This window comes from Leptonychotes weddellii, chromosome 7 (assembly GCF_054177405.1).
Source record: "Leptonychotes weddellii isolate Sample4059 chromosome 7, ASM5417740v2, whole genome shotgun sequence".
NCBI lineage: Eukaryota > Metazoa > Chordata > Mammalia > Carnivora > Phocidae > Leptonychotes > Leptonychotes weddellii.
Window position 1 is genome coordinate 94,712,168 of NC_138375.1, and position 18,643 is coordinate 94,730,810.

At 39.9% G+C, this 18,643-nt stretch overlaps 2 long non-coding RNA genes across 3 annotated transcripts in view; one reads left to right on the forward strand and one right to left on the reverse strand.

Annotated features, from left to right (window-relative positions):
- Positions 1–18,643, reverse strand: part of LOC145722694 (uncharacterized) — a 385,737-nt gene that overhangs the window by 26,846 nt on the left and 340,248 nt on the right. The window lies entirely within an intron of this gene.
- Positions 1,882–8,347, forward strand: LOC115937047 (uncharacterized). Of its 2 annotated transcripts, none has more exons than XR_014147153.1 (4): positions 1,882–1,975; positions 2,524–2,609; positions 3,819–3,942; positions 8,138–8,347. It is a non-coding gene; the product is annotated as an uncharacterized LOC115937047 (long non-coding RNA). The 2 variants fall into 2 exon arrangements; XR_014147154.1 differs by lacking the exon at positions 1,882–1,975 and adding an exon at positions 2,196–2,435.

The window sequence follows — 18,643 nt, forward strand, 5'->3', positions numbered from 1 at the left end:
TGCATGAGGTCCTACTTGACCTATTTATATGGCTAGAGCAATCTGTTAGGTTGGGTTCTCTGGCAGCCTTCCTTGGTTTTTTGTAGTTAAGTCCATCTGTTTTTGCTACCATTTAGTATTTAACATTAGTATGACTTGGAAATAGAAGTTCAAAACCTAGTCTAGGCGTCATACTTATATCCAGAGACACATACCCTTTCTTTGGCTTTCTTGTAATCCTTCTATAGGTGATAGGCTTTGCTGGGTACAGCTTGAGACTAATCTATCATTGTTTTCGGGCAGTTTCTGTGTCTCATTAGTCAGGGAAATTGAGAACCAGCTAGATTTGTAAAACAAAGTCTGTTGGCTTCAAATTTGTCTTGCATTTGTCCCACACTGGAGGACGTTAGCAAGATGGCATTGGTAACAGATCAACTATTGTACCCAAGAGCCTAATGGCTTAGCTGCATGCCATGATAACTGGCATGTTCTGCAGTACACTGACTGGGGCAAGGCAAAATGCTGTCTGGCTGGGACAGACAGGGCCCCCACCCCTGGAGAATAAACACACTTGCTGGGTTTTTGTTGGAAGAGAATTCTTCAAACAGGGGGAGAGGGTCATGATGAGTTGCAGGCATAATGCCACATAGGGTCCCACACCTCAGCTCATAATTCCCACAGCTGGTTACAGATGGATGTTTTGAGGATAGAAGCCATGAGACAAAGTGGCTGCTTGGATCATTCCTTCTTACGAGCTCATCCTGTGCAGAAAGTGAGAGAAAACCTTATGCAAACCTCCAACTTCAGACCCAACAACCACACAGGTATTCAGAAGCAAGGGCATCCTGCACCAGGGACCACAGCCATACTGCATGAGCTTCTCGTCCATCCCTCCCACTTTCTCAGCCCTTGGAGCAGAACATCCTATAGAGAGCGGCACCTGGAGATAACCTGTAGATTACCATGCCTTGTGACAAACAGAGGTTTAGCATCCAGGGTCTGAGACTGAGCCCTAAGCCAAGTCCAGCACATCCACCTTACTGAGCTTCCATCTGTCCAAGCCACTCCCTCTCTGGTCACTTCCAGGACTCTAGCCATCATTTAGATCCTCCTTGTTGACCTCCTTCAGCGACTCTTGCTCCTTCCACTGCCGTACTACTCTTTGAGCGCTTCCTGGTGCCCTGTAACTTTACACTTTCTTCAGCCCTATGCACAGACCATCAGAATGTGAAATTCATAGGATATGGGATGAGGCAGACCTGGATTTGACTTTTTGCCTATTTGCCATGGCAGCTCAAACAAGATGCTTTACTTCTCATCTTTGCAATCCTTACAGGATGGCTGGAAGAATTAGCTTACCCTTCATTCACCAAATGTCCCTTAAACAGCCTAAAGTAGGAGAACAAGAAAGCATAGTCCCTGGCATGGAGGAAGTACGTGATAAATAGGAAGTACGCTTATGATGGTGAATATGATAATACAGAAAAAGGTAGTATTACACACAGTCTGACCTGGGTCCCACACTCTCAGCCACTTCTTTCTGAGCTCGATAAATACGGACCCATTCACTGTTGCTTCTGTGACTTTTGCTGGGCCTCTCATTGCTAGTCCATTCTTGGCGGGGCTCTTGCAAAGTTCTCAGGCTGTAGTCGTGTCTTTTTCCCTGGCTAATGTAATCATCTGCGAGAATGTGAATGCCTCCACAAGCTTCACGTTATCAAGTGACTCTCACTAGATCAGTTCCTGTCCTGAGGTGATGCTGGACGACACCCTGAGCAGTCTCCACCTGCCATATGGTGTGGCGAATGTCATGAGGTCCTTGCTTCCTTCATTTCAGGCCAGCTTGCCAGGAACCTGATGCCACCTCTTGACACACAACACCAATGGCTTAACTGTACTCAGGCCTTCAAAAGCAGCTACTGTGAATGTGCTAACCTCACGGATTCTCTGAACTCTCCACAATCTCAAAGAGCTTGGGTTTCCCAAGTTCATCCTTGTAAGTACAGCTCTCTAGTCTTGTGTTCATTGTGCTGGTTTTGACTTCTAGTTCCTGGAATTGGTTCTAAGTTAATAAGAGTGTTCTTAGTACAACTGCCAAGTGATGATCCCCTCAGTATTTGTAGTTAGTAAGCCCCAGCTAATAATCTTACAACTTGAAGAAGGCTGTTTATAATTATTTATGAGTATTTTGTCTATCTTAACCACTTTACAGAAAACTAAATACTAATTGTGTGTGTGTATGTGTTTTGCTTGTTGTACAGCTTATTCATGTCATTAAGCAACAGCTCCCACAAAATGGGTGTCTAGAAGGCATTGTCTTTCTTTAGCTTAATATATTGTCTAATTTATTAACCACACGTATGGTTGATTGGTCAAATTAGTTGCTTTACATAAGAGTCCTTGTATAATGAGATTTTCATTTAATTTCTTTTTCTTGGTCACATCTTTAAGGTTAGGTAAGCAACAATACAATTTATCCTTAACTTCTTGTAACTTTCATTTACTATAAATTGCCTCATTAGCCACTGTGATATTTTTTCCTAGGGTTGCACCTACAAGTCCCTAAAGAGAGTGGCAAGAGCACATAGTAGAAGGCTGAGAAGAAATAATGAGTTCTTGTGCCACATGGGGTAAGCCTGGTGTTGCCAGGGCTTCTGATTTTTCAGAAATTAATAAAACAGACACTAGAGACCAAAAAAAAAAATTAATGGACCAGACTCATTTTATGGAATGACAGTCTACAACCCCTGATTTATTGTCTTAGATGAGTGTTCTAATATTCTTTACATAATGAAGGCCAAGGTACTTTGATACTGAGATCTATGCTGTCAGAGACCGAGGACATTTCATTATGCAGAGAATAGTAATTATTTTCATTTGATAACTTCAAATATAGTTTAGAATTTATAGAGTGTCACTGGTTGATCTGTCAACCTTTCTGTCATGCCTGGAGTATGAGTGTGTGTGTGTGTGTGTGTGTGTGTGTGTAAATGATCGTCTTCGGTTCTCTAGGCATTTTATTATTAGCATAATGTATATGTATCTGTAGGACTTTATTTCTACATTCAATTAATATATCAGGGGCTTTTCTTAATTAAAGCCATGGAGATCACAGAATTCTGAATCTTCTCTCAAAATCTTCCAAACTTTGGTTAAAGAAATATCTGACTAACATTCTGGTTGACAGATGCACAGGTCTGTTGCTGAATACTTGATAAAGATCTCTCCCTATGGTTGGCATACCATGTTCCCCTGACTTCCATAGTGTTAAATGTTACAAGAATCTAAATTCTCCATTTCCATAATCATTTGTTTCCTTATAGTTTCTTGATGTGCTCTTAATTTTTTGTGTCCCCCCTAGGAAAAAAGAAACCATGGCCACTATGAACTAGCCCCAGTCTTTAGTGGTTTATAACATGCACAAGGGAAACTGAGAGCATCTTAATAGACTCACACTGAAATAAATGTGCATAGAGGGGGAGAATGGAAAGGGAAAGCAAAAGGGAAGGAAAAAGAAGACTTCAATCTTTATAGAAACTTTATGTCATCTTTGGCAAATACAACTGGAACTTCTGCCTGGAGAACAACTGGAGGAATGTACACTTACCCAAAAAACCTCTAGCCCTCCCTGGTAGCCTTTACCCTCACAGGCTGTAGATAGTTTACTTAATGTTTCAAAAACATACTTCCTTTTTCAAAAGTCCGGGTTAATTCTTAGATAAACCAGAAGAAATCTGATCTATCTCTGAGCAAAGATTTTGCTTATATTGTCCCAGCAGGATATTTTCCTGTTCCATTAAATTTCAGGTTCTTTATCTTTGGCTGATTTTTTTCAATAGATTTGCCAGTTTCAAAATTCAACAGAGGACTAAAATGGCTGTAGCATTCACTGGGATCTTTATACTTGGATCATGAGATGATGGATCTGGCATACACCACTCAGAAGCCCCTTTCAGGACCAAGGTACTCATTTCCTCAGCTGTCATGATTGTTGACTGCTAATGGTTCACAGCTGGGTCTCAGGTCAGTATTTGTGGAGAAAGGAAGCTGAGATCCAGTGACTGGTTCCAGTGGCCTCCTCACCTCAATCTGGGAAATCTCTGAAGCACCATTACAGTACCAAAGATGCCAGTGAGACCAGCTAAGACCTCTATTGCAACCACATGGTGGTTCATTTCTCCTTTCCACAGCCCTGCTTCTCTCATTTCCTCTGCAAACTTCCTGCATACAAATCTCTACCTCAGAGGCTATTTTCTGGGGAATTGATTAAAAACAAATATAAAAGAGAGTTGATGCCAACAGTGGTTCTAGGAAGCAGACTCTAAATTGGAATTTTTGAACTAGATTATCTGCCAGCAAGCTAGGCATGGAGAACCCCATCACTAGTGGTAGGTAGAGTATTAATAGCCCCTGGTGTGTTATACCATCACACCAGTAGAGAGATGGAACGGGACACGAGCTAAAGAGAGTGCACTTGTTGGTGGAATACCTGAGGATAGTCTGAGAAGTATGGGAAAAGAAGTAACCAGGAAGAATATGAAACTCGATGGCTGTTCTGGTCTTACTGGTATATTGGATAGAGACAGCAAAATCCTGAGGAGATTAATCTCCAACATAAGACCAAATATAAATGTTAGAAGGTCTTATTGGCAGCACAGAAAGACACTCAACTCTAGCAGCTGAAGGGCAGAACAATCTGAGAACCAGGCCCAGTACTCAGTTATAAGAGCAAGAGAGCTCAAGAGAAGGTTGAATTCTCAACCCCCATCAGTCTGCTTCATAAAGATCAATTTCTAAACTTGAGCCTGTAACTTAGATTCAAACTCAGTGACAGGAAGAGAAGCCATGTTCTAATAAGAAAGGACCTGACGCACCATAGCAAGAATGTACAGGAATGAGCCTTCCAATCAGGAGGGAACACTATCCTCTTCTTGGGTAACCATATACTGGGGCAGGGGCATGATCAAATGTTTTGAGGACACTTTGACAAAGGTTCTATGTAAACTCTGATAGCCAAGGACTAAAAGCATCATCATAGCCCTTGTTAGAGTTGTGATGTCTGAGTGCCAGGTAATGAATGGTGTCATGTCCCATATCTGGTTCACAAAGGGTCCAGTTGGTGGCCATGTCTCCATTCAGTAAATGTATATTCTGGAGGATCATGTTTAGCAGTTAGCAGAAACCCTACATTGTTTCCTTGGCTTATGGTGAAATAGCTATTATAATGGGGAAGGCAAAGTAGAAACTGATGAATGCCCCTTACTCTATTCAAGAGAGTAAATAAAAAAGACTTTTGCATCATTGAGTAGAATGCCAACAATTAGTGTTACCCTTAAATACTTAGTGTGGCGGTCACCTTCTTATCCCTGTTTAATTCATCAGTCTGGCCACTAGAAAAAGCAGGTGGATCCTAGCAGATGAGAATGGACTTCCCCTAACTCAACCAAGCATTAGCCCCAATTGTACAGGCTACCTAGATTTGGTATTTCTGCTCAAATAGATCAACATGGCCTCAGGAACATAATCGGGCAGATGCATTCTTTCTCATTCCTATCAAGAAGGAGGATCAGAAGCAATTCCCTTTCAAGCAGGAAGGACAATATTTAAGGTCTTGCCTCAGGGTTCTGTCAGTTCTGCAACCCTCTGTCATAATATGGTGTGAAGGTACATTCCACAGAATATCACGATGGCATTGGATTTGAGGGCCATTGTAAAACATTTGCTCCTGAGTGTGGCAGATAAACTCTCTGAAGATTTGCATTTCCTCCACATCAGAGAAGTTTTTAAGAGTCCAGAGGTCCAGGACATGCTTAGACATTCCTCTAAAGTAAAGGACAGATTGTTGCATCTTACCCCTCCTGCCACTAAGAAGGAAGCACAGGTTCTAGAAGCAGCATATCTCACACCTGAGAACACTGCTCTAATCCATTTACTGAGCAACACAAGGCTGAGAGCCTCAGGTGGAAGCCAAAGCAGCAAGTACAAGCCATGGTAGAATCAGCCCTGTAAAATAAAATCCATAGACATGATAGTACTAGAGGCATCTGTGGCAAAAGGATACATTCTGTGGCAGTTACAGTCATCCCCCACAGGAAAATCACAATGTAGACTGCTACGAGTCTGGAGTACGGTCATGCCATCTGAAGTGTGGAACTGTACACGCCATTCAAAATACAGCTCTTACTATGCTACAAGACCCTGGAAGAGACTGAGCTTCAGACCTGGGCCATGAGCGACCATGAAGCCACAGCCGTCCATTCTAGCTGGGTTCTGTCTACCGAGCCATAGGTCATAAAGTCACAATAGTGCCCATCTTAAGTTGCAAATGGCGCATCCACAATCAGAAATGAGCAAGGCCAGAGACCCAAGTAAGCTGCACAATCAAGTAGCCCAGATTACCATGTCATCAAACACTATTTCACTAGCTTCTCTCCTTTAGCTCACATCTATGCTGTATGGGAGACCTTCAGACCATATGAAGCAGGGAAAGATGGGTTATTCATAGATGAGTCAGTTTGGGATGCAGATACCCACTGAAAATGGACTCTTACTGTACCACAGTCTTACTCAAGAATGGACCAGAGAAAGGGCAGTGAAGAAAAATCCTGCTAATGGGTGGAGTTTGGGGCAATGCATCTAGCCATCAACTCTGTGTAGAAAGAGAAATAGTTGAGGAAAAAATAGAGGTGGATTATTGGGCAGTGGTGAGTCGTTTCGCTGGTTGTTCAGGAGTCTGGAAGGAATAATACTGAAAGATCAAGAAGAAGCTGTGGGAAAACAGCATGGGGGTGGGCCTATGGGAACAGGCACAAAGGGTGGAGATCTTTATCTTGCCTGCTAACACTTTCCCGAGAGCACCCACCCAGAAGAGTGCCTGTCACAGTTCTAGGCAGAGAATACGTGCCCAGCGAAGATATATTAATTGGGAAATAACAGATAATGGTCCTTGTCCCCAGCAGACTACAAAGAATAAAAATAACTGTGTGAACCATAGAGATATAAAACCACCCCAAAATTCTCATTTGAGATATTTTTTTTTTAAAATATGCACAACCAGAAGAAAGAAAAATACACAACCAGAGGCAAAAATGAGATAGGAAAGCCACATCATATGACAGCCCAATCTTATATTCTGTACCACGTAACTATCATTAGGGCATGATGAGGAGAATATCTTGACCTGGGGTCAGTAAATGAGCCTCAGCACTGCAAGGAAAATTTTGTGACACTGTGTGGATTCCTTTCTTTCCAGCTATTTTCTGGCTTTTTCTTCCAAAATTTTTTTAAAGACAACTGATACATTTTACCTTCTGTAAGATTTAAACTTATTCTCATGTAAGAAACATGCAGCTGAAAAAAAATAAAATAACCCCAATATCTTAATGATTTTTATCTTTTTTAGCTTGGGATGAATTTTTAGAATCCAACAGCTCGAGGTTTGCTCTATCTAGTTTTAAAGAATTTTGGCTAAAGTTTAATAGTTTTATAAACTTCAACTCTGTTTCTTCCCACTCTATGTAATTCAAATATAACTGTCAGATTATTCCTATTTAAAAAGTTAAAATACTTTCTTCTAGTTTATGTAATTCATAATAATTACACTTTTCTTTACATTTTACCGTATTTTTAAGTCATTCTGACATGACCATACGATACTGTTAAAATAAGAAAAGTGCTATTTAAAAATATAATCTCCTTGGGGGGCGCCTGGGTGGCTCAGTTGGTTAAACGACTGCCTTTGGCTCAGGTCATGATCCTGGAGTCCCTGGATCGAGTCCCACATTGGGCTCCCTGCTCGGCGGGGAGTCTGCTTCTCCCTCTGACCCTCCCCCATCTCATGTGCTCTCTCTCATTCTCTCTCTCAAATAAATAAATAAAATCTTTAAAAAATATATATATATAATCTCCTCAAAACTAATACAGACTTAATAAATTGGTTGATGAGTATCATCAGTTCATAATATTTAGAATTTGTTACAGCATAAGAAAACTTGAAATGTAATAAAATCTTATAGTAACATAGTAACTGAATAGATGGGTTCTAAAATTTGACTATAATCCTAAAAATTTATGTAGCATTATCATAATGCTCTGTGAATTAAAAAAAATTTTGTGTGTGATCAACCATGCCACAATTATCTTTCTTCTTTCTATCTAGGATAGCATTAAAAATTTACTGTCAAGTGAAGAGACAGCTCAAAAGTATGGAGCCAAGAAACAAAGGAATAAAAAGTATTACAGAACTGTGTAAGGGAAATAAGTAATAAAATATGTAATTTTCTAGAAAAAAATATCTTTGAAAATATTAACATGTAATGTTAGGTTATTCAATAAAGAGCACCAGGTTGACTGGCTAATCAAAAAATAATCATTTTTCTCTCCATCATACTGTACCTCAAAATATATTTAACATAGATTAAGAGTGTTGTAAAAAAAAAAAAACACCCAAGAATATAGCACATACTTGTTTTGTTATATATTAGTAAATACTGAATGATGAAAGTTTTAAAAGCTTCAAATCAAAGGCAGAGTCATAAAAGGAAAAATAATAGATTGGTCAACATAAAATTATATTTGTATACGTGAAATAACAATGTTACCATCAATGATACACAAAAAGAAAACAAAAGGGATATACTCATAACATGTAACATACAATACAGTCATTTAACTTAAAAAGAGAGATGCCTAGGGGCACCTGGCTGACTCATTTGGTGGAGCATGTGACTCTTGATTTGGGGCTCCTAAATTCGAATCCCACGTTGGGTATAGAGATTCCTTAAATAAATAAAGCAAAAAGAGAAAGAAAGAGAGAGAGAGAGATGCCTATATACATAAAAAAGCAGAAACCATAAATAAGAAATTCACAAAAGAAGAATTACAAAGGGACAATAAAATTTTCACTCTCACTAGTAATCAAAAAATGCAATTAAAACACAAACGAGATACTGCATTTCCTTAGCAAAGGAATGAAGATATGACATTAGAAGTTTTACATAAATAATGTAAGAACACATTATATAATATAAACTTTTGTATATTGGCAGACTATGAATTTGCTGAAAGAATATTTCATATTTGCATATGAAAATAAAGAATGGAAAATAATTTTGGAGAGTTCTCATCTTCTTTTCTAAATTAAAAGTTCTTTTCAGATTAAGTTTTGGGGAACTAATGTACAGCGTGAAGATTACAGTTAATAAGACTACATTATACACTTGAAAGTTGCTAAGACAGTAGATATATGTTCTCACCTCAAAAAAGAAATGGTAATTATGTGACATGATGGGGGTGTTACCTAACACTATTTTGGTAAACATTTTCCAATATGTAAGTGTATAACATTAACAAGCTGTACACCTTAACTTACACAGTATTATATGTCAATTATTATGTTAAAAGAGTTGGAAAATAAATAAATAGACCTTTTTTTTAGTTAGGGACTTCCTCTCATGCATTGTTGAAAAGCTATTCATCACTCACTGCCCATCACTGAACTTAAAATCTATCACAGTGGCCAGCATCCAAATATTTAATATTTATCTGAATGAATTCATCATGATATATCAGTTTCATGAAACACGAGTTTTCAGTCCCCAGACTTCTATTTTCTGATTGTCCAGGTCTTCACCCACACAGCCTCTCACCTCTCAGGCCACGCAGAAGGCTATAGATGTTGCTGAAGAAGAGGTGGGTGGGACTCTTTTGTCAGCCTACAGGGCCCCAAGGAAATAAGGCCCTATTGTGTCCAGCCCAGGAAGGAGCAGCAACTCTCAAGCAGGCAGGTCTCAGCAAGCCCAACCATACTAGGACCTTTCAGGTCAGCTATCCAGAGACTGCTCCTGACACATAAGTCACCCATGAATTATTCAATACTTAATGCTAAAAGATTTTCCATTTTTACACGCTGCCAAAAATAATGTTGGAAGCTAAATTTAAGATCCTGTATTATAATCAACTTGTGTCAACCAGCTTTTATTTAAGGCCTACAGGTACCCACTCATTTAGGAAATGAGGTTGGATTAATTTAGGGGAACTGGTCCCTAAACAGGATTATCCTAGAAACTGCTACCAAAACATCAAAGGAATTAATATTTAATAAGAGCTAACATTTATTAAGTACATACCAAATTCCAGATATTGTTCTAAGTACTTTGCCTGTATTAATTAATTTATCCAATGAGAAAATTTTACAATTGAGGAAAATAAGGCTCACCCAAAAGATAAGTGACTTACCCAAGGTCACACTGCTAAAAATGGCAAGGCCAGAATTTAAACCCAGCTGATAAGGTTCTGAGACTATGTTCTTAACTACCAAGCTATTTGATAAAGATAAAAGGAAAAAAAAAAAAAACTAATATGGAAGAATTGGTGGCAATTTTTCTGATTAAAAATTGGTCTAGCAAATATAGAGTTGGAAATTTATGATGCATTTAAATAAATAAAATCACAATGTCAGTACTTAAAGGAGAACAAAAAGGTTTCTAAGTCAGGTGGGCTCTGCCTAGGATGGTGGGTTAGACACCAACTGGCTGAATTATGGTTGCCAGCGATTTGTATCTTCTAACGTGTACCAAGCCAACACATTAAGCCTCATTACCTCAGTTATATTGAATTACATTTTGTAATTTAATGAAATGTGAAGTTAGACCATGAAGTGCAGTCATCAGCTCAAAGCACTGATGTGTTCTCTGGCAACAGGTCAACTGAAAAGATTCTATTTCCAACCATCCCTACTCATGGAGGTGATCCCATTGGTCACCATTTTGGTCCAAGTGCCAAATGCTTCTTTCTTTGTATCTTTTCTCAAAGTGGTTATGTTACAAGTCAAATAGACAAATTATATTTTTATTGTTATCTTTTATCATTACTTCTCTTTTCCTTTTGATAAGAAGCCTATAAGTTGAGAGATTGTTGGAAAAATGTAACCCAAGATATTGAATACTAATACAAGGCAGAGTCCTGCTTAGAAGGATGACCTTAGTGTCAACATGGTAGGGAAAGTTAAGTGTCCTTGTGTGTTTTTTGGAAAGATCCTGGTACTTTGGTAAGTAGATCCCATTAGATGAGCTGCAAGAACTTATTTTAGGCCTGTTCAGGTTTGATTGTTTTACTTCTTATTCTATTTTATTTTTTTTACAGATTTATTTATTTGGTGGGGGTGGGTGGGAAAAGCAGAGGGGATGGGAGAGAGAGAATCTCAAGCAGACTCCCCACTGAGTGTGGAGCCAACATGGGGCTCCATCTCATCACCCTGAGATCATGACCTGAGCCGAAATCAAGAATCAGAAACATAGGGCGCCTGGGTGGCTCAGATGGTTAAGCGTCTGCCTTCGGCTCAGGTCATGATCCCAGGGTCCTGGGATCGAGTTCCACATCTGGCTCCTTGCTCAGCAGGAAGCCTCCTTCTCCCTCTCCCACTCCCCCTGCTTGTGTTCCCTCTCTCGCTGTCTCTCTTTCTGTCAAATAAATAAATAAAATCTTAAAAAAAAAAAAAGAATCAGAAGCATAACCGACTGAGCCACCCAGGGGCCCCTACTCTTCTTTGCTTTTACTATAGCAAGAGGAGATTATTATAGTGAGGTTTCAGAGCACAAAAGCTGAATGGATGCTCTAATGTCCCTCTGAAAATAAAATAAAGGCAGGATGTCAGAGGACAGGAGGAAACAGAAATGGCTTTTGTCCTAGAGTCTTCTTCTATTTTCTCTCTGGTCAATTACTCTGCAAATAAAGAGAAAGAATCAAGAGGCTTCCCTGACAGCAGTAGTTCACAAAATGTGGTCCTTCAGCTATCAACATCAGTGACACCTGGGAATTTGTCAGAAAAGTAAATTCGTGGGTCTACTAAATCTGAAACTTTGGTCAGGGGGCTGTCTCAGCAATCCGTGGTTTGACAAGACCTCCAAGTGATTCTGATGTACTCTCAAGTTTGAGGACCACTGGCTCAGGCTACTCCTAAGATCCTCCCATCTGTTGATTGTTAATAGTCAATAACTAATATTTTGGGATTAACAACTGATATTAACCCAAACATACAGAAATAGGTGATACAGTCATTATGAGTTGTCTTCTGATCCATGGAGCTGTGTCAGGTCCTCACCTTACATCCAATTTGGTATCCCAAGTTGAAAGTGACAGGAAATAAGAGCCAGCATCCCCTTGGTGGGTCAATGCCATTTAAGCAAGAAACATCCTTGTAGATGATATTTGTACTCTTGCCCAATTATTTACTTAAAACATACTCTTGGGAGTGGATTTTCAGAGACTAAAAACCATGTATTTAAAAATGTAATCTATTTTTTTTTTAAGATTTTATTTATTTATTTGACAGAGAGAGACACTGCGAGAGAGGGAACACAAGCAGGGGGAGTGGGAGAGGGAGAAGCAGGCTTCCCGCTGAGCAGGGAGCCCGCTGCGGGGATCAATCCCAGGACCCTGGGATCATGACCTGAGCCGAAGGCAGATGTTTAATGACTGAGCCACCCAGGCTCCCCACAATGTAATCTATTTTAAAGAGATTCCCCAGAATAATGTAACAATCTGCATTCTTAACCCATGCAGGCAACATCAACAAATAACAGTCTTTCCCATTTCTCCCAACTGGCTAAAAAATGCGACATTTTCAATGTGTTTTCCTCTGGTTAAATATGATGAAATAATCTGTCAGATGGATTTACTTGTATTTCTTCTTTGAAGAGCTTTTCTTCATTCTTTTTTATTTTCTCATTAGCCTCTTAGAAAATGCTAAATGGCACTGATAGATTCCCTGTTGCATGCCAGGGATAAATTCCAGGTTGGCATGATCCATGTGCAAGTAAACACACACAGTAGCACACTCACAGGCACACACTGCCTTCCATTAACCAAAGTTTCTAGTATTTTTTACCTACCTTCATAAAAGCAATGGGGCTAGATATTTTTTCTTAAACTTTTCTCATCTGATTTGGGTATCAAGGTTATACTCCCCTGAAAAAATGAGTTAGATATTTTTTCCTCTATTTTTTAATTATCTTAACAATTTTTTTTTATAATATATGGATTATCTGTTTCTTATAGTTTTGGTAAAATTTCCCTAAAAACCTGTTTGGGCAGGTGGGGTTTTTTTTTTTTTTTTTTTTGGTGGGAAAATTATTTTTGGTGTAATTTCACACTCTTTGATAGTTATCAAGCTACTAAGCTATTTATTATTGAGTCAGTTGATAATTCATATTTTCTAGAAGAATATTTTACAAGTAGTGACTCAAAAGTATGGAAGAAACCTGATTAGTCAATTATAATAGAGAAATTCAAAAGCTATTGAGGTCTCTACAACTTAATCAAGTCTGACTTTTTAAAAAAAACCTTTTTGAGATAATTTTAGACTTACACAATAGTTATAGAAATAGTACAGAGTACCCATAGACCCTTTATTCATCTCCTCCTAACGTTGACATTTTATATAACCATAGAAACATTATAAAAACAAAAAATTAATATTGTTGCAATGCTATTAACTAAACTATAGATTTCATCAGTTTTTTCACTAAACCTGCTCTAGGATCCAGTTCATGTCTGGATGAATGTGACAACCTAGTTGTCATGTTTCTTCCAATTTGTGACAATTCCTTGATCTCTCCTTATCTTTTATGAACTTGATACTTTTGCGGAGTACTGATCAGGTGCCTAGTAGAATGTCCCTCCATTTGGGTTTGTCTGGTATTTTCTCAGGATCGGATTAAGTTTATGCTTCTTGGGAAGAACACCAGAGAGATTTGCCCTTCACAGTGTATCCTATCAGGGTTTACAGGATATTGTTATGTCTTACCATTGATGATGTTAACTAGAATCATTTCATTAAGGTATTATCTGCCAGGTTTCTTCACTGTATTTTGGGAACGGATGATACTTTGAAGTTATACAACATCCTGTTTCTCTTAAACTTTTACCCACTAATTTTAGCAATTATTTGTGGATCTTGCCTGAAGCAATTATTATGGTGTTCTATGGTATTTTCTATCTTCCTCATTCCTTCTACATTTATTAATCAGAATTCTTCTGTAAGGAAGACTAATCCTTCCTTCATCCTTATTTATTCATTCAGTTATTTATTTATATCATCATGAACTCATAAGTATTTATTTACCTTCCCCTAACTCAGAAATCAAGCATGCCTCCAAGTAGCCAAGGTTACTTTTATTAGAGAATGGTATTTTGGAACCAAGATCTGGACTGCGGATGTTTTAATCTTATTTTATAATCTGTGTATTTTAAAAAGTGAATTTAATCCATTCATATTTTATTGTGGAGAATGATACATCTGGGGTAATTTCTATCACCTTTTTATGTTTCTGTTTACTATGCATTTTATTTCATTCTTCACATCCTTCCTACCTTCTATTAACTTGAGGAAATTTTCTTTATTCTGCTTTTTTTTCTTCTGCTGACTTTGAAGCTGTGGAGTGTTTTACATATTTAGTTATTACTATTAAATTTTTAATATAAACACTTATCTAAAATATTTTCTAGCAAAGTCCAGCATTAGTCAGTATTTCTAGCCCCTTCTAAACAAGGCATCCCTTCCGCAGCATCTACACATTGAATCACCTGCATGACTGCTACCCTTAATTTTACTTCAGCCTTTAAAAAACTATTTGAGTGTGTGTATCGTAAGGGTACGGTTTGGCTGATTTTCATAAAATGAAAAATTAAGCACACCTTATGACACCATGCAGGTCAAGAAACGAAATATTATCCACCCCCACAGAAGTTCCCACTAACTCTCTCATCCGGGAATCACCTCCTTCCCCTGAGCCCCACCGTGGCTTAACCATTACTTAACTTCTGACAGCACAGACTGGCTATGACTTCATTCAGTCTCCTCGCTATATACTGTTGAGTTGTGAGCATAGTACTTATTTATACATGCTGCCAGGAAGTGGCACTTGAGACCCGGCACCCATTGCTTTTTAGAAGGATGAACACTGTTTCAGGGTTTGTCTGAAGCGGAACGATGTCATCACCTGGGCTGAGTGACAGCAACCGGATGTTTAAATCAGTGTTGTGATAAATGAGCACTGACGTGGAGAAGAATGAAGACATGTCTGCATTTTATTAAGATTTCTGGTGCTTTTCAGCCTTCCTGGCCCACCTGCAGGAAGGATAGGACTTTAGGAATTGCGTTTGTTTCCATTAAGCAACGGTTGTAACTCCTCAGCTTAGGAGCGTTTGGGAAATTCTCCTTCCCTTTGGAATGTTGGCCAGGCCTGCATTTTTCCCCTGCACTCAGGAAGAAATGCGAACTGCCCACTAACTCATGTTTTTATAATCCGTGCGTTTTCTGGGGAGAGGCAATGTACTCCCTACCTGCCAGGGATCAGAAACCATGCGACTGGTATTCAAAGAGAACCCGCAGGAGACTCCCCTTTTTTAGGAAAACTAATCTCTGAAGAAGCAGAGTGAGCAAACTTCCTCGGTGGAGAGGAAGAGCACATACTCAGGACAGATGTCCAACGTGAATGGGTGGAAGACTCCAGCAAGACACTCCTTCTCCTCTTACTAAAAGCCCACTGACAAGCAAGATGAGAGGACAGCTGTGGCAATGTTTCCACAAAAGCATGTGAAGCGCTGACACACCAGACCCAAGCAGAACTGCCAAACCCTTGAGAAAACCACAACCACAGGGCCTCCTAAAGCTTTCAGCAGGGCCAAAAAAGAGGGTGTGGGGGGGAACTATTAAATCCACCCACCTGGTTACATGAACTCGTCATCTTACGGCGTTGTGGTCCATAACTGTCATCTTACTATTTGAGCATCAAAGATGGATCCAGATAGGGACCCAGTTAAAACCGAAGAGAAGAGAAATTCAATTGTTGTATCCGGTTTCTCTTTTTTGAGTAAAAGCAGTGAAACAACTGCAAGGCATGGACCACATGCTTCACATCTTGGATCAACAAGGGAGCCAGGCCAAGTGTCAGATCAAATAGTCCACAGCTGAGGTGTCTGCATAATTTTTCGGCGTCTACAATTTAAAGAAAGAAAAACAGTGATGGGCCTTTAAAAAAAAACAAAAAAAGATTCCCTTAACTTGACATGCTCACGGTGTCCTGCCTGCTATGGCTCTCAGCTTGGAAGGCAGGGCCGTGCATATCTTGTCCCCGGAGTGTCGGTGCCAGGCTGGCAAGCGCAGCCCTGGATCTCCATTTGCCCCAGAGCGTGAAGACCCACTGTGCGCCCTGAAGACCACAGCTGCATTGCTGTGTCGTCTAACCCTGTCTGCTGTGGCTAAGAAGCAAATCATTTTAGAAAGGAATTTCCTGATTCTTGAAGTGTCTGTTGTGTTTCAGTAATGGGTTCGCAAGCACTGCGTGTGTTTTCAGTTTGGGTTGGCTCTCTGGGTCTGCTGACGAAACGAAACGGGAGACAGGTCTCTTATTGAAACAAGATAACAAGTCTGAATAAATCGACCTTATTGTCATTGGCTCTGGCATGGTTTGGATTAATTTTAGCTTTATATTTCTAAAGGATTGCTCAAGAGGTGACGCTCTGCAATCAGGTTGTGTGAGGGAAGGGAAAGAACGGGCAGGACATATCCTAAGCACCTACGATGTGTCAGGTGCTTTCATCTAGTATCCCAGTGACTTTTCCTAACAATCCAAGGAAGTGGTTGCTCCTCCATTCACTTTACTGAGGAGGAAATGGAGCTGCTGAGAGGGTCATTCCCTTGCCTGAGGTCATGTAGTCAAGAGCATGAACTGTGAAGTCCAACTGCTTGGTCTCATCCCAGATCTGCCATTTACTTTCAAGACACAATGCAAGTCCCTTTACCTTTCTGCTCTAACTTCCCCATCTGGAATACAGGAATAATCATCAGAATACTCCATCAAGGATTAAATAATGTGTCAAAGTGATCAGTACGGTGAGTGGTCAGTAAATTCAGCCATTGTTATGTGATAGTGCAGATATTTCAACCTAGTACAGCTCCTTTCCAGGCTGGTGTTAAAGCCACTCACCACCCTGCCAGTCAGTGTCTCTTTCCTCCATGGGGAAGGCTGAAATCAACACTGATATTTAAGAGACTCAAAGTAGAAGGAGATTTAATGTCCTGATTCTAAAATTATTTTCCCTATTGCGGCAAACTAGGCCTGTAGCTCTGGCTCAGACTTCTACAAAAGCAGCTTTTTCTGGTAAGAGACCAGAAAGAGAGGAGACCGGATGGGAGATACAGAGGTTGGAGGGCTCTTTCATCTCATTGTCCAGGCCAGTGGCTTGGATTCAGAATTTTATTTTTTTTTTAATTTTATTTATTTATTTGTGAGAGAGAGAGAGCACAAGCAGGGGGAGCGGCAGAGGGAGAGGGAGAAGCAGGCTCCCCGCTGAGCAGGGAGCCTGATGCGGGGCTCGATCCCAGGACCCTGGGATCATGACCTGAGCCGAAGGCAGATGCTTAACTGACAGAGCCACCCAGGTGTCCCTTGGATTCAGAATTTTAAAACGAAAAACTAACATGTGACATGTTTTCTCAAGACAGCTGATGTCTGCTCCATTCACACAGCAAAAATGGAGTTTAACTCATGATTCCAGGATCAATCATAGTGCCTGTCAGCCTGATGCTCCGTCCGACCCCACCTCTGAGTGCTTCCTGTGTACCAGGCTCTGTACTGGCACCTGGGGTGCAAAGAGGAGTAAGATATGGTCACTGTCTCCGCAGAGCTCCAGACTGGTGATCAAATGAGCCCACTCAACACACAGACCTTCCTTTCCATTGAGGCTGTTAACCTCCAGCTCCTCTGGAATTCATTCCAAAGGAAGCCTTGCATACTTCGAGGTTGTCACATACCCAGGAATTATGGATGCTTTGTGAAGAAGCTTAGGTAACTTTTTTTAATAATCCTCAAAATCAACAATTAGGAGGGAGGCCCATCATGCAACCAACTTGGTTAATCACATGGAATTTACCCCAGTCTTGCAAGGATTTCTTGGGCACCAGGAACCACCCCCCTAGGGATGTGGAATCAGAAGACGTGAACACGAGCTCTGCCCTTGTCACTTAACAAGCTGTACAGTTTTAGCCAAAATCACTCAAACTATCCGAGTCATGTTTTTGTGTCTGTAAAATGGGGAGATGAATAATGATGAGGCTACAGGTTTATTACCAATGAGTAAACAGATTAATGTCTTTGAAAGCATTTTTATGCAGTAATGACTTGTAAATATTTATTCTTGTTACTTCTCTTCATACTTTCACTTCCATTTATTTTGGATAAATTTTGCATAGTGTAACTTTTAGGCTGTGTTTCTTGCTTTATATTCTGATGTTTGTGAATATTTTAATAAAGAGAGGGCAGAAACGAATAGCATCAGTGAGCAATCTTTCAAAACCATATCATGAGGGACAATGGGTAGAGAGGACACCTCTACTATTTTCTTTTTTATTCTTATTTTATTATTATTTTATAATTTTTTTAGAGAGAAAGAGAGAGTGACAGTGAGTGGTGGGGAAGGGCAGAGGCAGATGGAGAGAGAGAATCTCAAGCTGACTCTCCACTGAGCATGGAGCCCGACGCGGGGCTGGATCTCACGACCCTGAGATCATGACCTGAGCTAAAACCAAGAGTTGGATGCTTAACTGACTGAGCCACGCAGGTCCCCCTATTTCTTTTTTAAATGATTATTGTGATTATTTACT